The sequence below is a fragment of the Mytilus galloprovincialis genome, chromosome 13, assembly GCF_965363235.1.
Source record: "Mytilus galloprovincialis chromosome 13, xbMytGall1.hap1.1, whole genome shotgun sequence".
Classification (NCBI taxonomy): domain Eukaryota; kingdom Metazoa; phylum Mollusca; class Bivalvia; order Mytilida; family Mytilidae; genus Mytilus; species Mytilus galloprovincialis.
In genome coordinates this window covers 5,616,718-5,636,716 of record NC_134850.1, presented here as the reverse complement: position 1 = coordinate 5,636,716, position 19,999 = coordinate 5,616,718, and the positions used below count along the sequence as shown (strand labels likewise).

The following is a 19,999-nucleotide window of genomic DNA, read 5'->3' as shown; positions in this document are numbered from 1 at the left end:
CTAAGTTACAAGGATTGGTGATGTCCCAACAGATATGGACTTCCATGTTCACAACATAACTCTCTTCATACACCAAATCCTCTACATTAAACCTGTAATAAATAACATTACACAAGGATTAGTGATGTCCCAACAGATATGGACTTCCATGTTCACAACATAACTCTCTTCATACACCAAATCCTCTACATTAAACCTGTAATAAATAACATTACACAAGGATTAGTGATGTCCCAACAGATATGGACTTCCATGTTCACAACATAACTCTCTTCATACACCAAATCCTCTACATTAAACCTGTAATAAATAACATTACACAAGGATTAGTGATGTCCCAACAGATATGGACTTCCATGTTCACAACATAACTCTCTTCATACACCAAATCCTCTACATTAAACCTGTAATAAATAACATTACACAAGGATTAGTGATGTCCCAACAGATATGGACTTCCATGTTCACAACATAACTCTCTTCATACACCAAATCCTCTACATTAAACCTGTAATAAATAACATTACACAAGGATTAGTGATGTCCCAACAGATATGGACTTCCATGTTCACAACATAACTCTCTTCATACACCAAATCTTCTACATTAAACCTGTAACAAAATGTATCATTCTATTTAAGTGACATCATTTCATGTTTATATGGAAATATGTATTATCAAAATGTTTTATAGTTGCAATGTTGTATGGTTTTTTTTTTAGCATTTCATTGGTGAGCTTAACAGGTACTCATAATATATTGGTCTAGACTGTCAGACTGGTGGCATTTTGAATAAAACTTTCAGAAATATTATATTTGACATGAAAACATTACAATATTTTGATCTGTTAGCTAAAATCACTCATTCCAAGAATTAATTTCCTACATTGTGTTTAAAAAAAAAGTCAGTTACAAAGATTCATAAAATAGATATAAAGAGAAGTGGTATGAGTGCCAATGAGACAACTCTCCATCCAAGTCACAATTTGTAAAAGTAAACCATTATAGGTCATAGTATGAATCAATTTTCTAGTTTTTTTTTATTGGTCACCAACAACTGACCATTGTTCAGTTCTACAGCATCAGGTTCAAGATCATTTTTTGAGATCAGCTGCTGTTATTTTATGAATTAAATAACGCATATTACTATAATACTTACAGAATTCTGAATATACCCGAAAGGTCAACTTCATAACTCTTCTCTGAAACAAAATAATATTCAACTGAATACTCTTACTTTCAAATCAAATGACAAAATAAATGTGTAAACCAACAATTTTATTCAATATGTCAAAACTTTTGGAAGCATGAAAACTGAATAGTTTTTCTAAAGTATAACAAAATTATTTTGATACAATCACATACTTATTCTTGTTCTCTTCATTTTCAAACGAAAAGTTATTTTTATCAACTAATTTTAAAGATGGGGCACAGGACAAAATTATGTCTATGAGCTGATAGACAAAATACTGTCAGCCAATCAGAAGACACGTTACGTCCAAAATTAAATTATTAAGCAAATGTTAACGTCTATTTTATTTTATTTATGATCAATAAAATGATAATCTAATATTGTTTTAATCTTACCAAAATCAAAGTCCAGCAGAGACACATCAAAACTGTAGAGTTCCACCCCAATCTGTAGTCGATGGTTACAGGGGTCAAGATGTAGGAACAAATTATAATGTCTGAATGTTTCTGTGTCATACAAACAGCAGTCAATATCTGTACATCTGTCACTGACATGACAGATTAGCTGAGGGCTCTGTATAGGCAATGTCCTAACACCAAGGCTACATTCTGTAATGCAAAAAAGATATTCTGTGTTAATATGTTCAGTGCAAGGCTCCGTGTTGAAGGTCATACTTTGACCTTTAATTATTTTTACACATTGTGACTTAAATTGAGAGTTGTCTCATTGGCACTCACACCACATCTTCTTACTTCTATACACTATGTGCTGATTTCATTTTGTAAACAAAATATGAGTGCAAATAAGATATACAGATTTTTTATTTGTACAAAAAGTTTAGATGTTGCCTTAAGCTTGTAGGGTTGGGTAGGTAAGTAGGGATATTTTTTATTTTTTTTTTAGTATATGTCTTAGACAAGTATGCACTTTAAAAGCGAACAAAACTTTAAAAAAACTAATTTTTGAAACAATATTTGATCTATTTTTTTTTTATTTATTTTTTTTTTTTGGGGGGGGGGGGGGGGTGCCTTTTGTTAATAGGAAGGTAACATCATTTAAATTTCAATTTTGTCCTAAGTCAAAATGATGTTTCTCACCTACTTGGCTGAGAACACAGTTATGAGAGAAATGGATTTGGAAGAGGTATGACAAAAAATGCAAATAATACACTGTCCAGAGTAGGGACTATCTTTGTAGACAAAGACAATTTAAGGATCATAACTGTGTTCCTGGCCTACCTTTTTACAATATGCAAAACATAAAATTTATTATCCTGCAGTATAAATACTTATCCTGCAGTATAAATACTTACCATTAACCCATCCATCTGTCGCTCCACTAAACATCCCTGTTGTCAAACTACACTGGTCTGAGACAACATATTCTGTTATCCTATTCTCCTGCATCAGACTTGAGATCTGCCATTGATTGAGAACAGCATTGTCTGCCAGCCCATGACCAGTTTTCCACGACTTCAGGAAAAATCCTAAAACATGAAAACAAGGCATTGAATAAATAGTGCTTTATCAGCATACAAACTAAACCCTGTTTCCTTAGTTTTTTATATGAATATAAATTTCAATAAATTTTGTTCAGGTGACATAATGCTTATAAACCTATCTATATAATTACTTTACAATTGAACATAAATATTAGCTCCACAAGAAATTTTTCACTAATTTTGTTTTGGGCTTGCAAATTTGTTATAAAATTCAAAATAACCTTTGACCTTACCTGAGCTGCAGTCTACAGAAGAATTAACCAGTGCTGCTATCGTTGGTCCTAGATCATTGTATACTGTCTTCACATAGTAACTTGGATCAAAATAAGAAATGGCTTTTAATAATGCATCGTTTGCAGCATCCCCTATTGGTACCCCAATTATCCTTATTCCTGCTGTACTACAGAGGTCAGCTTGAATCTTTATATCCTCATGATTTGCTGATCGTCCATCAGAAAGCACAACCAGGTAATTTTGAATATCAGTTCGTCCACCTGCACTTTCTGTGAATTTATTATCACAAATATATTTTAGAACACTAACTGTGTTTGCGATTCCTGGGTCATGTTTTGTGTCCAAGATGCCATTCAAGATGGCTGCCTTGTCATAATTCATGTCAAAAATAGTTCTATTGGTTGTTTGGTTTCCACCAAACACCACAAATCCAACTCTTGTCAAATTAGCTCCAATGGCCAGGTTGTTGACTGCTGAAGCTATGGCCTCTAGGGACTTGTTAAAATGGGATGCACCAACACTGATAGATTCATCAAGCAAGAAAACTAGGTCACCTAGTACATACAGTGGACAGTCTATAAAAAAAGAACAGAAATGTAGGTCAATGTGATCTGAAATGTGATGTTTTACAAATGTGGGTCAATGTGATCTAAAATGTGATGGTTTCAAATTAAATCCGAATAAATAATTGAAATTAAATGTTGCAAGTCTAAACATTCATGATACATATATATTGTGGACTCATTTTTTTCTTATCTAACAATTTTTTTAAATTGAGAAAGACTTAAATTTTCAGACTTTTAAATTTATGGTTTTGGCTTTAAAGGATGTGTACATCTTCAAACATTTACATTCAGTGTACTTCTTCTTTAAAATGTTTAATTTCTTGGTGTATCTATACCTACAAAGAGGATAATAGTAAGGAGACCATAGTTATATAATTGTATCCATTGATTTGTACTGCAAATAATATTCTCATTCTTTCACAAACTGTGAGGATAATAGTAAGGAGACCATAGTTATATAATTGTATCCATTGATTTGTACTGCAAATTATATTCTCATTCTTTCACAAACTGTGTGGCAACAAGCATCTAATTTCTCAACAACAGAAAATTAACAATGAATTCAGTTTAAACATATTTATTTATAGTGTATTGGAAAACAAGTTATTGCAACTTATATTAGTCCCTTTCCACTTTGCCAGTGGGAGTGCTGCCTTGTAGTGCCTTTTTTTACAAAATCAACAAAGGTGTCTTTTACATGCAAAGATATGGCTCTCTCTTAACATGGGTCAGCCATTTATTGTCTCCTTCCGACAGACTATCATTGTTTCTCAAGCCCATAATGGCAAAGAGTGTCAAGGGACAATGAACTTTTCAATAACTTTCAGTAAAATATACCTGAAATTCTATATCCTGTACTCCATGTACATTCCTGTTTGGGAAGTTCTATACTGTTCATAACATCTACTGTTTGTGTACAGGGTTGTCCTGCGTCAAAACAGGCTTCAAATGATATATACAGTCGGAATAAAGCCTGATCATTTAAGTCAATGACTCGGAATCTATAAAAGATATAATATAAAATTCAAGAATTCTAGCTAGCTAGCTAACAACAGTTCATGAATATAAAGCACAGTAAAATAAAATGTTGACACAAAGATATGTCATGTCTGTCAGCAGAAAATTAAGAAAATGACAATCTGATGGACAGCAACTTTTCTAATCAATTCAAAGTTGCTGGACCATGACATAGAGGCAAGCACATCAAAAAGATTACAATACTGTAAACCAACTTATTTTCGCGGATACTTTATTTCGCGTTTTACTCTTTCTAGACCACTTCGCGGGTATTTAATTTCGCGATTTTCTGATGTACTTGATGAAGTTTAAAGTCATAAGAAACGAGTGACCGGTGAAAAGTAATGTTCTTCCAATTCTTAAACCAATGCATACAAACATCATAAACTTAGTCTTCTGTGCTCGAATTTATCTTTTATTTCGTGTAAATTTCGTATAATCGTCAATTTTTTTTTTCCATCGGTCAGTGTTGTTGTGAAAATATGGCAGGTAATTAAAGTTCGTGTTTTGAAGCCGAAGTTTAACGATTGTCACCTGTTTGTCAACAATTGACGAAAAATAAACAAAAAAGCATGGAATTTGAGCACGTGTTTAACATGTGAATTCAGATAATAGTTTATTTTAAGGACATCCATGCGTATTGTGGTCACCGGATTTTTACGAGATGGGTCACACTGAGGTCACCTTGCATACGGAAAATATATCGTGGGAATTGCTTGCTGGAAGGAAGCAATTCAAATAAAGTAAACTTCTTCTAAATATGAATAAATTAAAGAATTTTCTTCAGAAAAAAGTATATGTACATAGGTTTTACAATGAAAACTATCCATTGAGTTATAAAAAACATGCATTATTTTTTTTTTGATTTGAGGTTTCTTATGACTTTAATAAGGAATATTGGAAATTTTACATATTGGCGACGATTTAAATTCGCTTTTATTTTTCTACTCGCAAAAGTCGCGAAAATAAATCGCTCGCGAAAAATAAGTTGGTTTACAATATATCATTGGCTGTCACATCAAACTCTCTTAGACAGATAACTTAACATTGAACATTAAGTAAGGAGTTTTAAAATTGTAAGTTACTGGCCATGGACCTCAGAAACAGTTGTGAAAATGATAGTAATGTAACATATAGAGAATATTATTGATCTACCACATGCAGTTCCAATCAAATCAAATTAAGCAGAAAACTTAACAATTTTTAACAGTGTGCAGACAAGACAGCTGTCAGAATAGCTCCACCAATGTCTTGCTTCTACAAAAACAAAACAAAATTCTTTGCGTATTTCAAGCCCGCTTTACAGTTTATAGTTTAAACTTATACTCTTTGAAGGTGTAAACATCTTAAAATTCAAATTTCCTCTTCATTAATACTTACTTAATCCTGTATATACCTCTAACCCAGAAGTACTCTTCTGTTCCCCAGGTATAATTATGGAGCATTTGAGAATGAGTCCATTTCTCTATGGTAACAGTCAGTGTTTTCTGACAGTCATCCAGAGAAACAGTGAAATCAACGGTAAAATTGTTCAGCGTTGGAATCTCCACACAGCATCTCACATCGGTACAGGAAGTGGAGATGTGACAGGAAGTTGTTGAGGGGAGATCATTCAGGTCTGTTATGATACCCGGACATGCTACAAGGGTAAATTAAATTAATTAATTCAATAGATAAGTATGCAATAACATCTTCCAACATAGCACGTGCACACAGCAGTGAACAATTCCAGGATGTTTTTTTTTTTTTTTTAAATTCTGATCAATTCATGTACTACATGAGAATTGGTATAACTATAATGTGTGGAAATTTTTGTAGTGGTCAATTGGGATTTATCATTTGAAAATATTGGCTTGGCTATTTGAACTCTGCTGGTCGGCTGGATAGTTGTCTCATTGGCAATCATACCACATACATTTGTATAATAAATGCCACTACCAGTAACTTCGCATCAGCTTTGTACTACTATACTTAATACTTACTATTATTCCAGCCGTTAGTAGAAGGACCAAATGGTGAGTCCCCACGGTCACATGACGGGAACTGTAAGAACCATCCAATATCTGCTGTGTCATAAAACTTGTGCACATCAAGATCTATCATGTTGCTTACATCTACTCCATTATCTGCTGCCCAATCAGTCAACGAAAAATCTGTGACAAAAATATAGTCAGTCATTAGTAAGTAGGACATAAAGAACAACCCTGTTGGTTAAAAATAATCTGATTGTTAAATATAGAGGAATGGCATCTTAAAGAATATAAAACAGGGATAAATTTCAGTGAGAGGTTTAGCTAGCTTTAAAATCAGGATTAATCCACCATCTTCTACACAAGAATATGCCTGTAGTGCCCTGTACTAAGTCAGGAATATGACAATTGTTGTCCATTTGTTTGATGTGTTTGAGCTTTTGATTTTGTCATTTGCTTAGGGACATATTTAGAATTTTTGTCAGAGTTTGTTTTTTTCGTTATTTTACTTTTCACATATTCTAGGTGATAAATATCAAAAGTGTACACCCAAACATTGGGATTGGTTTAAAACATCCTACACTATGCATATGATTATACAGGGAATGGCCTAGCATTTTTAGTTTTGTTGAATCAAAGATAAAATTACCCACAATTCAATACAAAAAACAAACCTGGAGTAACATAGTCCATTCTCTGACTACATGGCTTCTTTGGTATCCTGGTATTTTCAAACAGGGTAGCAGTCCAGTCACATGGTAAGTATGTTTCCCAGCAGACAGCAATTTTTAAGGTTATCAAATATTCATCCTCACTCTTTAAATCATAAATGTTGTACCTATAATATAAATCAGGACGTGTCATAATAAAAATATTATAAATAATTTAGATTGATACTTTTGTAACAGAGATGCTGTGGAATAATCTCCCTTTGCTAAAGACAGGATGACGCAAAATGAACTATTTCACTGTCAGATAAATTATATGGTAATGGTTTGGTAGATTTTTCATCTAACTGGATATTTAAGAGAAGATTTTGCCATTCTCATGGAGGAATTATACCTTCTTAAATGGACCTGTGAAAATTATAGACTTATTAAAGAAATATTTTGTACTGGGTCTCATATAGACCACCTGGATTTATCATTAATCCGCCCTCTATTCATCACTACATGGGTTTATCATTAATCCGACCAAATGAATTTTAATTTACTTAACCAAATTATGTTTTGGTTTCACTGTTCTCATGCAAATTTATGTGGAATATTTAAATAAAGTATCTGAACATCTGTATTGGGTTTCATTTGACAGAGCTCAGTTGAATCGGAACGAACCATTAATCGACAAGAGGGAACGATGACGCATAGCCACCCGACCTTCCTGTTACACTTTATTAGAATCTTGGAACACATGCCATACACCTACATTTTTCTGAAAATCAGTTCTTAATATGTTATCTTGATAAAAGAAGTACTTTTCAAAATATTATAATTTACTTATTTGACACAAGAAAAGGTCATTCAGGCGAATGTCATTTTCCCATGCCAGGTCTGTTTGGCCCTTCATCTGATTTACAGACTGCTGTTACAAAATCACGTCAACTTACAAGATTCTAATAGTTTTCTTTAAGCTAAATTCTTGGTCCTTATCTGAAAATATAAAGAACAATCAAAAAAAAAAAAAAAAACTTAAATCAAAATATTGTTGTATGATTTACTTGAAAATACTTTCTGTATTAAAGAATCTGCATGAAAACATAAATATAAAGATTTCAGAGATTTTCCTATTAACAATACCAATGCATAAAAAGAGGGTCTCATTGGGGGGGGGTTCTGATCCCGGATCTCACTTACTGTTTTGTCAGATTCCTGTATCCTGCTTACACTATATTTGTAAGCAATTCTCATTTTTTTGTAATTTCCTGTGTCCCGCTAGACTTCATTTCCGGTTTTCACGGCACAATAATTTGACTTTCACGTGTCACGCTTACAAAAAAATTGACAATCCCGCATCATGCTTAGACCCCAATGAGACCCACTAAAAATATCTTATTACTTCATTCAAGATGTCTTATTTTGTTAATGTTACTGTCTCATTGCGGTATAAACATAGAAAGCACCACAATTACTTGCGTTTTGCAGTAGAGAATAACATCTCTGAGAGATACAGTAAGAACAAATCTATTATAAATTGAAGCCTTTATAAAGGTGGATGCTTGCAGTGGACTAGAACACTAGGTTATAAACAGTTTGTAGTGTTTAAAGAGACCTGATGAGGGTTGTTTAGAGGCATACTTTGAGAAGCCATCAATTTAACTAGCTTTATTTAAACTCACAATATTCTTGCACTATTTCTATTGTTTCCTGCATAATAGTATGCTACAAGTAATTTACAATTGATTTAATGTATCATCATAACTGTGAAATACAAACCAAAGACAAAATCCAGCTGGGATACAGTAAACTGTAACTTCTCTATCCCTATGTGGAGCTTCTGCTCACATGGGTCCAGTTCAAGGTTTGTATAAAATGATCTGTTGATGAACATCGAATCGATACAACATGACACACCAGAGCATTCATTGTTGAAGGAACAGGTCAAAGGGTTCGGTGGAGAGTCAGACCATAGTGAAGGTAATGTGATATTATCTGCACAATCTGAAATAAAAAATTCAAAGATCACACAAATAAGATAGATAAGTGCATGCCTTTTTATTGTGCCTGTCACTGTAAATAACTGATTTTCTAACAATAATAAGAGGCTGTCACAACGACAGCAAACCGGATTTATTAACATTTATTTGTGTCCTGGCAATATCACAAGAACCATTACTGATGAACGGTGAAAGTGAAAATCGTCAATATCAAATTTGACCTCCATTTTGTCATCAGTATCGACATATTAAAATTTGAAAAGCTTAGATGAATGGTTCATGAGTAAATGCAATAAAGTGAATGGAAACGCCATTTTACGATCTTTCAAGAACCATAACTCCTGAACGGTAAAAGTCAAAATCGTATTGAACTTGACCTCTATTTTGTCATCAGTAACAACATATAAAAATTTCAAAAGCTTTGGTTGAATGGTTCATGAGAAAATGCACGGACACGACTGGAAACACCATTTTTCAATCTTTTAAGAACCATAACTCCTGAACGGTAAAAGTCAAAATCGTCATTATTGAACTTGACCTCCATTTTAAAATTTTAAAAGCTTTGGTTGAATGGTTCATGAGTTAATGCACGGACAACATTTGATTGCCGCCCGCCCGCCGTACATCCCCAAATCAATAACCGACATTTTTGTCACAAAAATCCGGTTAAAAATAAAATATGGTATGATTTCCAACTTCCATCAGAGACTTAAAGTAAATGGTAAATGGATAACAAATTATTATCCAGAAAACCCTTTTTAGTAATATTTATCTAAAACAAAAGAGCTATTGCTTTGCTATTGAACATTTATTAAATCATTCAAATAAAACATAAGGCACATAAAACTCAAAATATTTCACTGAATCCAAGTCACCAACAAAATAGGATTTAAATAATCTGGATTATCTGGCAAACCAGCAACCAGACAGAATTATATTTGAGAATATTTAATATTTACCACTATGCCATCCATTTGTAGCATTAACATATGGTACATTGTCCCTGCTGCATGGTGTGTCTTGTAGGTAACTAGTGAGATCCAGCTGTTGTAGAAACTCTGCTATGTAATATGCTGGTAGCATGTCGTCTGTTGACTCAGATCTTACTCGTAACCATTGGTTCAGTGCAAAATCTGGAGAAAAAGAAAACATTTACCAATACTGTAAATTCAGAAATTATTGCGAGGTTTTCATTATTGTGCAAAATGCGAGAGTTGTAAGCGCAATAATTTAAACTCACATTCTTAAATATTTCATACAATATAAACAGGATTTCCCCCAAAATCATAAAAATTAAAATCACATTTAAGTCTGAAATGACAAAATCGCAATAATAAATTCACGCAATCATTTTTTGAATTTACTGTACAACTATTTCAAAATAAAAGCAATGGATGTCAATGACACAGAGAGCCAGGAGAGATGACAAACAAAATATCAGATTGTTTAAATTTCCTTCATTATCAATACCTAATGAATCAATATTAAAGTCTGAAAAGCTAGAAAACATAATATGGCATGACATAAGAACTCCACAAAAACTATTTAAACTTCTTATATGAATCTTCTAAAACCAATCAATGTCAGTACATGTATACATCCACTTGCATAAGGTCGATTTTTATCCAACCAAGCTCAAACTATGATAATACTGTTCTCAATCATGAATGGAAAGTACACAGTTCAGTCAAAAATTTGACATACCACATTCGGCCGTGTATAGTACGCATTTATGTATAGTCCGCACCCCCTTTTCATCCCCTTAAAATCGAGAAAAAAGTTTTGTTAAAAAAAAAAAAAAAAAAAAAAAAAAATATTTGTCTAAGTCTAGTTCAGTGTAAAAATCCATTGAAAGGAACATATTCTCAATGTATTTTATAATAAAAATAATTTTGTTTCATTTATTTCATGAAAAATAATGAAATGGTTGAGCTTTTCATCAGGTAATTAATATTAAATAGTTTTATAAAAGCAGTTATTAATCAAAAGATCCCTTTTAAAATCAACATTTGTCTAAGTATGTCCAAGCTGATACATAATACAACAAAAATAATTTGAATATTATGGACTAAAAGAAAAAAGAGATCAAACATTTATCTAAATTAATTAGCAGTAATCAAAATTTTAAAACTATTCAATCTTATATAATCTTTTCATTGATCATGTTGTTTTTTTGCCTGGGATTATAATATTTAACACCTGTCAAAACTTGACATCATTATTTAATTGCTACACACCTATACTTAATCCTTAATTACCCCTCTTGATTACCTATGCAGGATGTCACACCTTTACTTGGGCCCGCTTTACTTTGAATAATCAATTTTGAAGATAAAAGTTAAAAAAAGAATAAGAATTAAATGAAATAAATATAACAAATGACTCCAATATATATATTATTATTGAAGAAAAAACGAAATTAAAATTTTTTTTTTTTTTTTTTTTTTATAAATTTCGAAAAACCGTCTATAGTGGTGTATAGTCCGCACCCCTTGTACAAACTACATAGTTAAGGGAAAAAAGTGCGGACTATACATGCCCAAATACGGTAACAATGGTGTGTGCATTTGTATTGAAACCATATAATGATACCTTGAATATTATAAGTTTCATCCCAGGTACATGTTTTCTTAGGAAATGTTAAATCATCCAATATGACTTCGTCTATTTCACAGGACCCTACTGTCTCAAAACAGACTTTAATTTTCAGGTTAATTACATAAACACCTTCACCTGGGAAATCTTCTATGCTGTACCTGTAAAAAAAATCTTTGATAAAAAAAAATTTAGACTTTATGCATCTCCTTTTCTAAAACTCATCGGCCTCATATTATTCTTTTTATTCTCAAAATGTCATTCGATGGAAAATAAAGTAAGTGCAAACTTAAATCTTTAAAGTAGACAAAATATGTTCTGATGTTACACTATTGTTTAAGGTTAGAGTAAATGTTGGCACCTGATGAAACGTTTAAACCTGCTGCATTTGTTTGCACCTGTCCTAAGTCAAGAACCTGTTGTTCAGTGATTGTCTTTTGTTGAAACCCTCCTGGATATTTGTGGAATCTAGTATCAAATTTAAATACAATACTTGACTGACTCAAATGAGAACCAGAAAGACAGGAAAGGTGTTTCACCAAAACAGTCAACGAATGTGTATTTTTGTTGTTGTTGTTTGTTTATCATCTTATTTTTATGTAAGTACCAAAAAAACCCAGACTTACTCCATTCTACCAACACCAAGTAAGGTAAAATTATTGAACGATCCAAATGTGTAACCGTCCAGTAGCTTTTGTGTTGTTAACATCTTTTCTATCCCCACGGTAACCTCTTGATAACAGGGGTCAATGTCAAGGTAAAAGTTGAAGGTCTGATTCAGAAGAGGCACATTAACACAGCAGTCTATAGTTGTACAAGAATCATTCACTCTACAGACAATGTCTTCTGACAACATTGGAAGATCTATCTCTTTACCACACACTGAAACCAGAGCAAACATGTTATGCTAAATGAAAATGTCTGATACAAGAGAAAACATAACAACATTCAATGATTTTACTAAAATAATTTACTTAAGAATTGCCTATTAAAAAAAAAAAATAGGGGAAAACAACACACAATAACCTAAGACCAAAATACCTTCAATATAATTGATTTTCTGCTTATCCTCAACCATTGGTTGTAGCATGTTATATCTGGTATCTATAGCATTAGTATTGATTTTTAAATTTCAAACTAATGTACATTTATGTTGCACTGCGGGTAAATGATCAAGTTATGGTTGGTTAAACGCAGTCTTGTGGTGACTGCCTATGGATACGTAAGGGGTTAGTCAATTTCATAGGGGGTTCATGACATCACGTCTACTGTTAATGGTGACGTCATCTATTGATGGTGTTGTATTTCATTGTTTATTTTTCTACAAAACGCAGCAGGAAAAGTTTTGCTTGCGATAAATTTGAAAAACAATTCAATACTGACCCACTACGAATCCTACGGCCTCACCCCTATGGACTTTACAAACCCTCTATAGTAGGGGCTCAGTAGCAAACTATATAACCTATAATCTCACACACAGTCCCTTCTTCATCTACTTATAGACAGTCACTACTTCATTTATTTTTGGTCCTATGATTTGCATTAACCTACCATTATTCCATCTAGTACCCACTGTAGTGTATAGACTTCCTCCCTGCTGACATGTCGGGTGATTTAAATATGACTGTATATTTAAGTGAGACAGCAGATGAGCAGATACAGACAGAGGTAACGGTTCTGTTCTTGTGTAATTATTGGTGGCTAACCAGCTGTTCAGTGAAAAACCTAAAAAGAAAATGTGAAAATTACTTTTAGTTTTCTTCACTATGTTTTTAGTAGTTGAGTTTTTCTTCCACAGAATATTCCACCACTGGTGGTTCCTGGAGACCAATTTCCTTTGATTGAAAAAAAAACAGTATTTTCATAGCTATTCGATTTTGTGCTTTAGTTAAATTAATTACACAAGTGGGAAGCCTTTAGAAAATTGGCAGTTTGTTAAACATTAAAATTGGTGTTTTACACATTCACACAAAATCCACAAAAATTGGTATCCCAGAATAAAAAAAGAAAGTATAATTATACAATAATTAGTGTTCGAAATATCAAAAAACATAGAAATATCTATGTTCAGTTTTTATATATTTTGAATTTTTGCTATACATACACCTGGAATCAACATCTTATCCTATGCTCACCACTGACAAAAAGGTTATACTCACCATTGAATTGGAACACATACTTATATACTCACCAATGGTAGTGTCAGTAAAGTTATACTTACCACTGCATATTTACTACTGATGGAGAAAATAAACTTAACACTCAAAAAAACAAAGAGTTATACTCAAATACTCACCACTGACAAAAAGGTTAAACTCACCACTGGCATTATGGCAATAAAGTTTTACACATCATTGACAAAGAAGTAATACTCACCATTGACAAAGAAGTAATACTCACCACTGACACACCACTGACAAAGAAGTAATACTCACCACTGACACACCACTGACAAAGAAGTAATACTCACCACTGACAAAAAAGTAATACTCACCACTGACAAAAAAGTAATACTCACCATTGACAAAGAAGTTAAAATCCCAGTCACATTGTTCTTTAGGTAATCTATATTTGGTCAGAACATTGATATTGATAAAACACAGGACTGTTGTGTCAGCATCAGCCTCCATACAGACACGTAAAACCAAATCTAACATGTAGTCGCCTTCTACTACCAAGTCTACAGCAGTGAATCTAAAAAAATTGTCAGTATATTTAAGGTGGTACCCAACACTTTCACTAAAATTAATTTGGCTTGTTTAATTTTCATAAAATTTTGTCAAAGTATTTACTTTGACCCTTTCACAAGTATATAAAAATTTCAAAAAATTTTGAACCAACCGTTTTGTCAGAAAAATTACACTGGTTTGACAAACAACAATTTTGATCATTGAGAAGCTTAATATTCCCTTTACAACACAACGTAATTAAAACAGTTAGCTGACTTTACAGAGTTATCTCCCTGTAGTGTTAGGTACCACCTTAAACCGGTATAACAACCTACCAATGTAGCAAATAGATAGTTTTAGATTGCCAAAATTTTAACAGAAGCCTTAAAATAATATAGCCTGTAATGATCATTTGAATTTGTGGTTTACCTTAATCCACGAAATTGATAAATGTAAATGCTAATGAATCAACAGTTATCTAAAGTTTCAGTATCAAAACACTGTAAGTGAATAAGAAATTCTATTTTAATACGCCTTATCGCTATTTGTCCGCCATTACAGGATATCACACAGGTTCCCGTAAAATTTTGACGTCATAAAACAAAATATCTGACACTACAATGGAAAAGTGATTGTTGTATGCGTCAAAAGTTCAAGCGGCCGGTCAGCCGGGATTAGCGATAAGGTGTATTCTGATAACATATTGATCAAGTCATCTCTGTTTTCAGAAGACAGTTTTATATCAAGTTGTCTTTGTTTCCAGAAAACATGTTGGCATTATAACATAAAACCTATGACATAAAACTTACTCCATTCTTACAAATCCAAACAACCACACATCAGTAGGTTCTGTCCATACATAGTCTGACAACAAGATGTCAAAGGTCAATTCTTCAATGCTAACAGTCAGCTTAAATAGACAGGGTTCAAAGTTCACTCTTGTTTCAAATGACCTTGCCATCCTGGGGTTATACAAACAGCAATAAACAGCAGTGCAGTGACTAGCTATGTGGCAGTTAGCTTCTCCAACAATGGCGGGAAGAGGATCCATGGCAGACGTGCAATCTGAAATAAAATCAACATATCCTGTAAGATTGGTAAGTTATTGAGAACTGTAAAGGAGTAGGTTCAGTAAGACCCCTTTTTGGTCCCAAAATATAGCAGTTTTACAAAATTGTTAAAATGTAAACCTTTAGTTATTTATTGGACAGTAGAATGCTTCTGCTACATAAATATGGTCTGTTTTTGACAATACAATGCACATATATCCTGTACTAGCACCATTAAGTCATGCTAAATTACTGAAATCCTCATAATTCTAGCATTTTAGTTAAATTTTAGACGGTTTTCGTGTAAAACGAAAGTGGCCGCATTCGTGTTCATCCTTAATATTGAAATGTGGGTTGTATTTTATGATAATACATAACATATATAAAGGTTAAGGATGAACACGGATGCGGCCAATTTCATTTTTACCAAAAACCATCTGAAAAGTGACATTTTTCGGCATATTAGGTAGATTTTTCATATTTGACCTTGAATCGGATCGTTTTTAATGACTAAATCTGTTAAAATCTTTCACATAAACTAATTATTCAAATAAAATAGACACTTAAGTGTTTAAAAAGTGGTCAAAATCTTTCGTCAGATGAACCTGAAATTTGAGGCCAAAATCGGTCCTTACCGGACCTACTCCTTTGTTGACTTTTCAGTCATAGACAGAACATATTTCACATATTTGAACCATTCATTTTCTGCCATCCTTGTTATTTCATTAACTTTTTCTCAAGTAAGTATTAAAAAAATATCTTATACCAGAAATAATTCATAAAGTGTGTATGCATTTTGTCAAAAATTTAAATAAATTTTCCAGACATACAAAAACTATGTTTCTTTATTAACAGTAAAAACACAAGATGTAGACAGTAAGAAAAGCTTAATCTCAAATTTGAAAATCCAAACAAATTTTTCATGAAACAGAACTTGTCTATTTTACGTACTGTTTGTCCAACCATCGACAGCTCCAGTGTATGGAGCACCACTCCTGTCACACTGTGGAGAAAGTAGAAAGTCTGTCAATCCTAGGGTATGTAAGAGCATAGACAGCTGGGTGGAGTCCAGGGTATCATTCACACCTATATCATTCTCTGTCAGGAAAGCACTGTACGAAAAGTCTGTAGAGAGAAAAATAATTCTAGGTTATAACATAATAATAACATCATCCTTTCCTAGACAAACTTTTCCATTTCAAAACTGGTAAGCTTGCATGGTCTTGCTTAGAATGCTAAAATGGAAAGTGCTGTAACGATCTTTTCAATTATTACTTTTATATAATGTGACTTGGATAGAGAGTTGTCTCATTGGCACTCATACGACATCTTCCTATATCTATATATGAATTCATTATTACTGGCGGAATACCAAATTCCGTACATTACGTGGTACATGGGAACCACAAATTTAAATGCTGAAGGAAGTACAATTCTTAGCATACTTTTATGTAAACTTTGACGAAACCCTAAAATCTAGTTTTCACAAAATATGCAATTTTTCATCCATCCACAAAAATAGATAATCCCCAGTATCTCTTACATATTCTTTACCTGGATCTATAAACCCTGTTTTCCAATTACACACAGGCTTGGGTAGAACTGTATCTACGAGGACAGGAACAATGATATCACATGGTTCAAATGTCTCCATACAAACAGTCAGGTTCATGTTCACTCTGTATGTCTGTGCCAGATCTTCTACCATGTATCTACAAAAGGAATACAAGTAACACCAGTCTATAAATTCTTTGTCCCAAATTTGATTTGCTGTCTGATGGCCGTTTTGAGACTTGCTGGACACCAGAGCACAGTAGATATAGAAAACATGGACATTGTGGACCCAGACTTTGGTATGACACTTCTAAAGGATCTTCAGATCAAGAGACCAATGTTTAAATAAGTTTGTGATGCTCAATGCTTTTGTTTTTGTGTGGCATTACATGAAATTTTTTTTTTTTAAACATAGCTATTTTTTACATTGGTGTTTTCTGTCTCTTTTTAGCTTATGATATTTAATGTCCTTTATGTGTATTTCTGCTAAAAATTTGATAAAAACTCACTCTATGCCAAACACTCCATGTAATTTAAAATAGTCCTTCTTCCCGAAGTTATAATCCAGTAAACTTATACCGATCTCAATCTTCTCGATACCAACAAACATCTGGTATTGGCACGTCTCGATCCTGAGTACCCATGTGATGGAATGTTGAATCAGGTCAATGTCTGTACAACACGACACACCGGTACAGCTGTCGTAAAAGTGACAGTTTGTTCCGTTTGGCAGATTTGGTAATGTCACTTGTTGTGTGCAACCTAAAAATAACATAGTTAAGAAAATTTGTCCAAAAATACTGTTTTTTTTATATCTTATGTGAAAAGATTTATAACCATATTGGAAGATTTTCACTTTACATCCTAAGTGCTTTTCTAGATTAACCTTCATCAAAAACACTCAAAGCTAAATATTTGAAAGCCAAACAGAATAAAACTGAAACAGTTTGAAGTTCTATATAGCTAAAAAGGACCTAAAATATAGACAAACTTTGTCTGAGGGAGTTGAAACCTTAGTTTCTATATATAACTTTCAAAAAATAACAATCAAAATTAAGGTTTTTTATTGATATTTATCAAAAGATGATTATACAGTTTCTACTGTTACCTTTATTCCATCCAATCTCATCAGACGAGGGATGGTACGGCAGACTCTCTCTATCACATTGTGTATCCAGTAGTGCTGGAGCCACACCTATATCATGGAGGAGCTGGGAAGCCATGTGGATTGATAACTGTGTTGTTGTATCGGGGTCCAAACCTTTACCAATCAGGTAGGTGTTCAGAGAAAATCCTGTAAAATAATACAAATATTGTTCATGAATATTCATTCTAAATTTGCACTAATATTCTTTCTTAAAATTATATGAATATTCTTTCTCTATATTTTCAAAATTTCAATGAAGTACAATCAAACTTTGCAGATAGTTATCTAAGCATGATTTCAATGATTGATAAAAATCTTTTATATAATAATAGCTTAATTTGTAAGCAGTGCAGCTGTTAAAAGTACAAAATGTATATATACATTTATTAAATATTCACAGTACAGTAGCATTGGTGTCCACCCAATAATTAATGTGTAAATAATATGAAATATGAAATCATAGCGACTGATTTAACAATTACACATCCAGCAGGATATAATATACGTATAACAAGAATGTGTCCATAGTACACGGATGCCCCACTCCCACTATCATTTTCTATGTTCAGTGGACCGTGAAATTATGGTCAAAACTTTAACTTGGAATTAAAATTAGAAAGATCATATCATAGGGAACATGTGTACTAAGTTTCAAGTTGATGTAACTTTAACTTCATCAAAAACTACCTTGACCAAAAACTTTAACCTGAACTTTGCATTATCATTTTCTATGTTCAGTGGACCATGAAATTGGGGTCAAAACTATAATTTGGCATTAAAATTAGAAAGATCATATCATGGGGAACATGTGTATTAAGTTTCAAGTTGATTGGACTTCAGCTTCATCAAAAACCTCCTCGACCAAAAACTTTAACAGGACGAACGGACGGACGAACGGAGGCACAGACCAGAAAACATAATGCCCCTCTACTATCGTAGGTGGGGCATAAAAATAATATGGATGAAGTTACTTATTTTGGTTTTAGTGTCATTATGTATTTCTCACCATAATCGTGCATTATATGAAGGGTTTGGCACCGGCTAACAAGTTCTATGAAACATTCTGTATGTGCCTGTAAAAAGTCAGGAGGAGCCTGTACTTCAGTGGTTCTAAACGTCAATGGTTCATGTGTCATATTTGTTTTTTGTAAATTGTTTCAATACAAGGCTGTTCAGTAAGTTTTCTAATTTGAATTGCTTCATATATTTCTATTTCTAGGCCTTTTATAGACTACTTTACGGTGTGAGTTTTTCTCTTAGTTGAAGGCCATAGGATTGCCTATAATTGCTTTCATTCACTTCATCTGAACTTTGGTGGATAGTTGTCTAATTGACAATCATACCAGATCTCCTTTTTTTGATATTATACATTTTAATGAAATAATGCTTAATAAATTTGGCGAGTCTTAAAGCAAAAGTTATATTAAGGAGATAACAACTATTTACCTGGTATTATAAATTCTGTATTCCAGTCACATGTAGGTTTAGACAGGCGGTCATTATCAAAGATGACCAGTGCCAACTCACATGGCTCTGATGATTCTAAACATATAGATATGTTCAAACTGATTACATACTGTTCATCTCCAATCAGGTCTTCTGCTACAAAACTGGAAAGTATAATAAAATATGTATTTGAAACCAAAGAACATCTATAATTATTTTCAAATCATATGTACTGTAGATACATTTATTTTCATTGGTACCAATTTCGTGGTTTTGTCTAAATCTGCATGCAAGCCTATAGACAATTTGGCATTTCTTGAACTTTTAATTTCGTGGTTCACCCGTTTCCACGAAATCCATGAAAATTGGTATCCAATTGGTAATAATGAATCCACAGTATTAAAAGT

The 19,999-nt window shown here is 32.9% G+C and overlaps 1 long non-coding RNA gene across 1 annotated transcript; it reads right to left on the bottom strand.

The window, feature by feature from the left end:
- Positions 1–527: 527 nt before the first annotated feature.
- On the bottom strand, positions 528–1,734 carry LOC143056291 (uncharacterized). The gene is made up of 3 exons (XR_012972286.1): positions 1,587–1,734; positions 1,159–1,201; positions 528–612 (listed from the first exon to the last, which is right to left on the bottom strand). It is a non-coding gene; the product is annotated as an uncharacterized LOC143056291 (long non-coding RNA).
- Positions 1,735–19,999: the final 18,265 nt, after the last annotated feature.